The sequence below is a fragment of the Choristoneura fumiferana genome, chromosome 3 (genome assembly GCF_025370935.1).
Source record: "Choristoneura fumiferana chromosome 3, NRCan_CFum_1, whole genome shotgun sequence".
NCBI lineage: Eukaryota > Metazoa > Arthropoda > Insecta > Lepidoptera > Tortricidae > Choristoneura > Choristoneura fumiferana.
In genome coordinates, this window is record NC_133474.1 from 17,040,851 (window position 1) to 17,049,174 (window position 8,324).

The 8,324-nt window shown below is 36.7% G+C and overlaps 1 protein-coding gene across 1 annotated transcript in view; it reads left to right on the forward strand.

The window, feature by feature from the left end:
- Positions 1 to 8,324, forward strand: part of LOC141426800 (alpha-tocopherol transfer protein-like) — a 321,849-nt gene that overhangs the window by 142,835 nt on the left and 170,690 nt on the right. The gene's annotated exons all lie outside the window — the stretch shown is intronic.

The following is an 8,324-nucleotide window of genomic DNA, read 5'->3' on the forward strand; positions in this document are numbered from 1 at the left end:
TTTAAAATTTAAGCGAGTTCTTGAGTGGAGACCGCGAATCGGCAAGCGTGGCGTAGGACGCCCTCAGACTAGGTGGAGCGATGATCTTCGCAGGTTAGCTGGTAAGAACTGGATGAGACTGGCCGAGGATCGTGCTCAGTGGCGTGCAACTGGAGAGGCCTATGTCCAGCAGTGGACTAAGATAGGCCGATGATGATGATGATGATGATGATGATTTAAAAATTGTGTTTGTTTTTAAACAGGTAGGTATATGTGTTTTTATTCTTATGTTACATTTAAATTATGTTCTCTGCTGAGCTGAAAAATTGTATGTGTCACACGAGACCAAAGTTTTTTTTGTATCTCGTGTTTGAATCCCTTGTTGCTCTCAGGATTTTAACCTAGAATCACTCGCTAACGCTCGTGATTCAATTATAGAATCCTTCGCTTACTCGGGATTCAAAATCAACACTCGCAACAAAAAACAACTTTGCGCTCTTGTTGTACAAATAACTATTATAGTAGTAATAGATATTCTACGTATTTACTCAAGGAAATTTAAATTAACTATCTTCTTAAAAATTTCCAAAAGGACGACAAAAATAATAATCTTCCGGATAAAAGGAAGGAAGGAAGAAAGAAAGAAAGAATAAACCAAGGAAGTGGATAACACAGCCTTATGGTATCCAAACTCAAGCCAATGAGTATTTCTATGACAGACTAGTTAGGTATGGACTAGTGGGTGCTAAATCGTGAGGTCGATTCGTTTCAAAACTTCGACATTTATGTATTTATTTATTTATTTTATTTTTTTATTTGACACGTTTGTGATTGGTTAAATAAATAAATGAGCCAATTTCAAGCAAGACTGTAACGTCAAACGGACCTCTCGATACTAATTAACGCCATCTATGTATATTTCATCAGTAAAGAAACGTTCATTGATTCTTCTTCTAGTACTAGACTAGAGTGAACGAGAACTAGAATCTAGCTAGTCTTTCACTCTTGACGAGGAGTTGCCTGGGACTATGGTCGCTGAATTCTAGTGACGTGGCACCATAGTAACTCGCTCGACTCCCACCAGGATGCCTAATTTTTTTAAAAGATGCCAGTGGTGATACGCTAACTGCGACTCAGGGTAGTCTAACGAAAATATTTAGGTACTTCACGCTGCTGGTGCCTTAACGATTCTTGGGCGTTTAAAACATTCAAACTTTTTTAACAAGGTTGTTGTTTCTTATTTAACGCAATTTTAGTACTTTTTAGTGTTTATAGCTGAGTTATCTCGAAATTTAGATATTTTTATTTCCATAATGATAGCCTTATTCATAACAGTACCCTCAGACAGTACCCAATATCAATCAAAACAATATCGAAAATACAAACTGAAATATAGATGCATAGAAAAACCAGAAAAATAAGACCAGCGCTGGGAATAGAAACCAGGTCCTCGGCATTCCGTGCCACGTGCTACACCACTACACCACCACTGGACACCAGTCCAGTGTCTAGTGGTGGTGTAGTGGTATAGCATGTGGCACGGAATGCCGAGGACCTGGGTGGACACTGGACACTGGACTGGTGTCCAGTGGTGGTGTAGTGGTATAGCACGTGGCACGGAATGCCGAAAACCTGGGTTCGATTCCCAGCGCTGGTCTTATTTTTCTGGTTTTTCTATGCATCTATATTTCAGTTTGTATTTTCGATATGGGTTTTACGGGATGACCGTAAACGTAACAAAAGAATTTGGAATTGAAATAAAAAAAACAATCTTAATCAAAACAATGTCATTTTCTTATGGATCCATACTCGTATGTTTACTACTCAAAGCCGGCCAAATTAAATATTATTTCAATTAAATTTAGTTTAGTAGGTCTATAACTCTTATTTACACTCGAGCGAAATTGATCACATCCTGCCAGGTATCCCGAATCGGAGCGCGGTCGTTGAACCCCCATAGTCAGACTCTATCTCAAGCAGTATCTCTAATTTATGGCCGCTCCTGCCAGTGGGTTAACTGACTGTGGCCCATCAGCATATATCTTTTCGCGTAATGGTAATAATAGTCACTAATGTGGAGTTACGGGGATCTCGGTATTTGTTTTTACAATTTAAGGTCTCTACCCATTACAACGTATCATACCGTCCTATTACGGGCATGGCGTGATACAGTGTAGTGAGTAGAGACCTTTATTATTTTAGTTTATTAACAAAGACGGGTTGCAAGATAATACAAAAATAATACTTGTGTTAAACTTGTTTAACCTTTAATCTTATGTAACAGCTCACTGACACAGGCATTAAAATAGCCTGGAGTCTTGAGAAACAGTGCATTATGATTTAAAAAATACGATGTTCCGATGACGAAACTAGTAAAACGCTTATACTTGTATTAGCCTACTTTAATTTTTATATGTATACTTACTACCACCGAATCACATGTGCCGTTTTAGGGTGTATGTTAGGCTCACAATCGAACAATTATTAGGGGAGGCGACTCTTCGACACGGTTGGATAGTCAATTCATAAAATGCTCGCCCACTCAAGTTGTAAGCAGCGGCGACGTTGCGGACTTGTGACTACTACCTGCGACTAGCTGCCAGTCTATTGCAAATTTTGCAAGAATAGTGCCCTTGCCCCTTTTATAATATTATCGATATAAATAAAACGTCCAAAAATATTTCTGTAAAGTTTATTAGTAGTATTCATATTAAAGCTAGACAATTAGAAATTATTTACAACTTATTCCAATCAGTTCCGACTTTATTTAGTCCCCTTATGAATTTACAAAATAAATTCTTATATTAATATCGATACATAAATGCAAAGCACGCCGACGGACAAATGCGTGTGGTGGTTGCACATAAATTTACATTCCCTTCTAAACCTCCAAACAAAACAGGAACATTCGAGATCAAAAGAAACGTACATTTTCAATTTCATTACTATATTCAATTATTTATTGGCACTGAACGTAATAGTCAAAATACCACAAACGGGACTTATCACGCTATTATTACACAAGTAATATTTACCTCGACGTTTCGGCAACGTTACAGTTGCCGTGGTCACGAGTAGACTGAAGTGTGGGGTGTCAAGTCTGCCTAGCAGCGCGAGTTCTTCGAACTACCCGCACTTGATCACTAATAGTGCCGGCACTCGTATCACGAACTACCCGCACTTGGTCACTTTTATTAGTCACCCTATCACACCGACACACAACACTAACAACGTCCGATCGTCCCTTTTGCTTTTTTATTTCAACCGCTTCATGTACCATTCTTGAGTAAAAATGACGTTCCGTGGACAGAATTTTGGAATTGTGAAGCTCAATCCAGTGGTTTGGCCCTGACTCCAACAAATGCTCGGCTATGGCTGACTTGTTTACCTGGCGATTTTTAACAGCTGCAACGTGTTCCTTGACCCTCTCAGCTATTGTTCTTTGCCGAAACGTCGAGGTAAATATCACTTGTGTAATAATAGCGTGATAAGTCCCGTTTGTGGTATTTTGACTATGAGTGAGAATCACGAAAGTTTAAAACGTTATACTGAACGTAATGTTATTTAGTTTGTTTATAGATATATTTATTAACTTTACATTTTCTTGCTTGTTAAAACTGTACAATGGCGACTAATATTTATGTATAGTAAAGGAAACTGAATCACGTAGGTACCGGGGTGGAACCTTTTCATAATCAATTTCGCTATGATTTCTTTGGCAAATAATATGGGATGTCAAAATGACATTAACAGTACAAAGGTGATACGTACGTACGCGATTCAGTTTCCTTGACTGTAAGTCTAGTTAAGGAAATGTTCATGTCATATATTATTATGCAAGACGTAGAAACATGGGAACAGTTCAACACTATTTGAGACTTGTGTAAAAGTAGAAAAGTAGTACATATCTATCTAAAATTTTAGGCCATTATTTAGTGTACATTTAATTAATTAATGTACATATAGGCTATCTACATAAGAACCAGAACACCGCTTCTTAATTTAACAGCATCACATTTTTTCATATCATAGTATTAGTATTCCATTTCTTGGCACATTAATAAGTTTTATCTTATTAATTGATTGAGAAAAATCAATTAAAAGGAGGTTTATGTCAATAAATCCGGAGATTATGTTTTCACCAAGTTCATTGTTGCATATTTATTATATATGTAGAAATATGAGTATGGTCCTTGTATGGTCATTACTATGTGTGGTTTATTAAGGATTGGCATTATAGCACTTACGAAACGCCAGTGTTGCCATGCGTGGCGCGCTTGACAGAGCCTGAGATCTGGACGCGGGAAAAGCGATCGTCAATTGTCAGTTTGTAAAAGAAGTCTGGCCCGAGTCGACAGTCTCAGGAACTGTTACGCGTTTCTTTATTATTTAGCTAGGCTTTTCCTTAAGTTATTGTGAATCGTTATGATAGTTGCATTTCTAAGATTTCAGTGAACGAGTGTCGTATTGTTTTGGTTTTATCTTGACCAGAATTAGTGGACTTTTGTTAGTTCTTCAAAATAGTTTCATTCTCTGCCCGAATCCCACTTGTTATGCCCACATTGATCATGTTACGGTCGGATCCCGGCTCTCTAAGTCCTATCTTACGACATCAGAAGTGGTCCGAACGGGCAAATGAAACTAAATTTTCATATATCGTGTGAAATTGTGATTGTGCTAGTTACGCGCAGTGACATTATCAAAGTGTTTTTTACTTACTTTAAAACAATAACGAATGAATGCAACTGCCCTTTATATTGATTGCACACAATCTTTGATACTAACACGCATAAAATGTGGTTAAATTTTACGTTAAATCGGCAAATAGTGTGATTTTACAAAGATTTTAATTTTTTTATTCGTTTCGTTATTGTATTCGTTAAGAAAAAAGTTAAAGAAATTTAGTACATGCAGTCATGCCATGTTTTTTTGATGTGACGGTATTCTTGTGTCACACTTGTGTGTTTATTCGAAATTATGTTATGAAATGTACAGGCGTGGTAATTTGAAATCTGTGATGATAATAAAGTCAATTTTGTGTTTTCTTTTTCATAAAAATGCGTCGAGTTTAAATCACATTTAGTTACGTTGGCAATTCTTCTAGTCTGTCAAGAATGTCTCTTTGCATTGCAGCCAGATTTAAAAAAAAAGTTAAACGTCAAAGTCACTGTTTGTTTACAACAAAGTTAAGCCGGTAAATTTGGAATATTTCGTAATTTTTAGTCGGTGTAAACTATGAATAGTAAAGTTTTTTTGTAGCGATCTATTTTGTAGCGCACGAAGCATTATTTGCGGTTACAGGCAGTATGAATGACGAGATGGATAAGGTAACAACGGAAATTTGGTGAGTTTTCTTTTTATCATTCGGCTCTATTTTAAACTTATTTTTCTTTCTCTTGGTTATCCGTTTAACCCAAGATTTGTGTTAAGTGAATTGATCAGTACTGAGAACATTCGTTTAGCGTAAGAAATTATATTTTGCTGGTGCTGGTAATATAATTACGCGTTGAAGAAATCGTAAGCTCATGGGTTCAGTCTAAGCAACTGGTTGCCGAAAACAAAAACAATGAGTTCATTCTATACGCCACACTTAGTAAGTGTATTTAGAGAACTTTATATTATGAATATGGATGTGGTACATGTTCCTTGGCATGTACATGAACACTTGCAATATCAGAGTGTTGTCTGCATGATGCATAATTAATTACATTATTATAAAGACGAAAGCGTAATTTTCAGTTATTGCAGACTGCAATTTGTAGTAACAGTCTTACTCTTAAGGACACTTGAGTTACCAATGCATTGTGGTCACGCCTTCATACAACAGTGGTTGTATTTCAACCAATGTTACCTATTTGCATTAAAAATGACAACAGATAGAACTAAACATTTACTACGACCCTTACCTAACCTTTGTGACCTGAAATTAATGTGAATCTTTGGATAATTAATGCTTCTTTTCATGGTTGTGATGTATGGATTGGATGTTATTAAAAACATATTTAGCAAAACTGAGTTGCTTGTTACCCCAGAAACCTTGAGTATTTAAAATTTTGTTTTTAGCTTATGTGGTGCCTAAATAACACATTTGAGAGTGTCATGGTGTGATATCTTTGATGGGTATTAGCAAAGATTTTTGTTTAGTTACATGACAAATTTTATTTAATTTAATTTTTGTAAACTTCACTCCTTAGTAAAAAAAAGAAAGTTTATGTGGCTCATTGATTTATTTGAGTTTTGTCTTTTGCCGCGATTTCTGTGCAATGTGAACTTTTGTGATATCAAATAATGCAGTTTTGTGTTGCTTGTGAGTAAAGAGAGATTACAGAGAGTTACTACAGACTAAATTATTGCTACTACTAACAAAATCAAGTTAGTACAAACAATATTACTGTACTGCTACTGTAAACAACATAAAGTCGCATCTGCAATGCCCTGGTGTTGCCGATGTTTGTGGGTGGTGGTGGTCTGCTTGCCATCGGGGACCCGCTTGCTCCTTTGCCGTCCGGTCGAGTAAAAAAAAAAAAAAAAAAGAAAATACAAGTTACTAATGTTTTTTCCACTACAATCAACTTCTTTACAAGAGTCAATGACTAGATTTGGGTATTGATGAAAAGATGACTTTTTGTAGTCGCTTAATTTTTTGAGAGCCAATACAAAAAAAAAAGTGTTGCTGCTTGCAATCAACTACATACCGAGGTCTGTCAGTAGCGAAAAAAAAAATAAAAAAAAAAAATCGTCATGCTAAGTTTACACAACTCTGACAAATCTATGTTGAATTACTTCAACTATTGAAACAGGATAAATCATTCAATTTAATGCAAAAACAGAACTTAGCTTCTTATTGGGAAAACATCTGCGTTGTCAAATTAATGATTCTCTGTTTCTGAATTTAATAAAAAAAAAAACTGCTGAATGTGTTAGCTAAATAAACTGACATTGTTTTATTCAAGTTTCTTTATAAATGTGTGACATTTGCTATCAAAAACTTAGCAAATAATGAATAGTGTTTTGTTGGAATTTTTTTGAGTTGAGTTACTGTACTTTACTGTGTTTGGGTTACATACAAGGCTTTATGCCGAGTAATCTGGTTATAATTATAACAACATAGCCTTTTTTTTTATTCCGAACTGGTACTATTTCTGTGTATTTTGTTATAAAATGTCTATAAGTTCTGTGTGTCTTTTGGCATGAGCCTCCTCCAACTGCCTCCATTGCACTCTGTCGGCTGCAGCTCTGGTCAGGTGTGGCCCCAGGGCTAGACGGAGGTTGTCTTCCTTTCTTGTTGGTTAAAGTATGGGAGTGATCTGGTTAGGGCACAGGTTTTTGAGACCTAGCTATGTGTGGTTTGTGCAATTCACTTTTTTTTCTATTAGTGATATAGGTACTGAAATTGATCGACATTGTGGAATTGCTAATTAATCAATAGAAGCTGGGAATTCCTCATAATTTTTGCTCTGAGTGTATGATCTGCTAATGTTATTTTTGTTTTTCAATAATGGTTTTCTGTAAATAATTAACCATTTCCTGAGAGGTACTGGATAATGATGATATTTTGTCTTGCAATCAATTTGATAATTTTGTTGGTCGGTGGACGGACACAGATATTGATGTAGATAGAGTTATGGCAGCAGAAGGAAAAGACAAATCTGATCAGCTGGCTATGAGAGGGTGCGGTTTGGTATTAATGTTTTAGAATGAGATAATTGTGGAGGTGTAAGGGGATCTAAGCTCAAGCCTCACCTGTAAGTTTGCAACCGTTTGGAGATGGTGCCTGTGGGTAAAGTGCTGGACGGTGTGAGTGTGGCAACTTGCAACTGGCAAGTGAGTCAGATTATTCGGAAAATGTAAGATCTTAAATTCATGTTGAAGATTTCTGTATTGTAGAGTATCTGTTGGAGCTGTTGTTTTCTAACGATGTTACAAAAAAGAAGTATTTTTAACTATTGAAAAAAAAAGAGTAGTGGAGTCACAGGGATGACTGAGGAAAGTCACAGGGATGACTTATAGGAGAGTCACAGGGATGACTCGTAGGAAAGTCACAGGGATGACTTGTAGGACAGTCACAGGGATGACTTATAGGAGAGTCACAGGGATGACTCGTAGGAAAGTCACAGGGATGACTTGTAGGACAGTCACAGGGATGACTTATAGGAGAGTCACAGGGATGACTCGTAGGAAAGTCACAGGGATGACTTGTAGGACAGTCACAGGGATGACTAGTAGGAGAGTCACAGGGATGACTCGTAGGAAAGTCACAGGGATGACTTGTAGGACAGTCACAGGGATGACTAGTAGGAGAGTCACAGGGATGACTCGTAGGAAAGTCACAGGGATGACTTTTA